The following is a 1,000-nucleotide window of genomic DNA, read 5'->3' on the forward strand; positions in this document are numbered from 1 at the left end:
CTGCCATTATAATTTAAGAAAATGATAACTTCTGTAAATTGCTTATGGCTACCCCATGCCTTTAGAAAGCATTTGCTAACCGTACAGCAGTACTAAAGAAGAATTCCAGGCAGACGTTTTATGAACCTTTGCAGTAGAGCTACCCCCGCACTGCAAGGGTTAACTGCTCTTTTCTACCTAGGGTCAAGAAAAAAAACAAGTTATACTTGCCTAAACCTCCAAGCCAGCCCGCTTTTAGACCAGTCCCTAGAGCGTCTCTCCCCTTAGGAATCCTTGAGTTATCATGACCAGTACACTGTACTGAGGACGCCGAGGGACATACCATCTATGCAGTGGAGGAGGAAAAATGCTGGAGGGAACGTTGCCGGCTCCAAGGTTCGGGTGGGTATAACTTTTTTTTTTTTAAACTATGGGGTAAGTGTTTTCCCCCATAGTTCTCATTAGGGTCACGGGAGGACATGAACTAACCTCCTCCCATGACCCAAAGCTCAGTATATCACAGGCAATACTGAGAGTGCCGCAGCCGGGACGGATCCTGACAATACTCTCGTGATCCACCCAGCTGCATGAGTAACAGCTGGCTCTGCCTATCTAGATGCAGACCCAGCTGTGCCCGCCCCCTCCCTCGTCCGTTCCGCCAGTCAGCACTGGAGGATCGTAGAGGGGAAGGGGGAATACCTGCGGGGAGACGATCGGGAAGTGAGCGGATCAGTGCATGTTTCTGCAGACTTCCGGATCAATAGAGCCGACCTGTGACAGCTTCTTTGTCACAGGTCGGCTCTAAATATCAGGATGAGTGGAAATCATTCACCTCATAGTTCTCCTTTTTTTTTTTTCACAAGTAAATTTTTTATTTATTGTGATAAGAAATAACAAACAGTTATGGTATGAACAGGTACATACAGTTAAAGTATCTAACAAGAAGTGTAGTTTGCTTGGTATGAGGGGAGACTGCCCGCTTCCCCTCCATCTTGGGGCACGAGAAAATGTGCATTAGGGG

Source organism: Nanorana parkeri, unplaced genomic scaffold (genome assembly GCF_000935625.1).
Source record: "Nanorana parkeri isolate BGI_ZX_2015 unplaced genomic scaffold, ASM93562v1 scaffold1268, whole genome shotgun sequence".
Taxonomy (NCBI): domain Eukaryota; kingdom Metazoa; phylum Chordata; class Amphibia; order Anura; family Dicroglossidae; genus Nanorana; species Nanorana parkeri.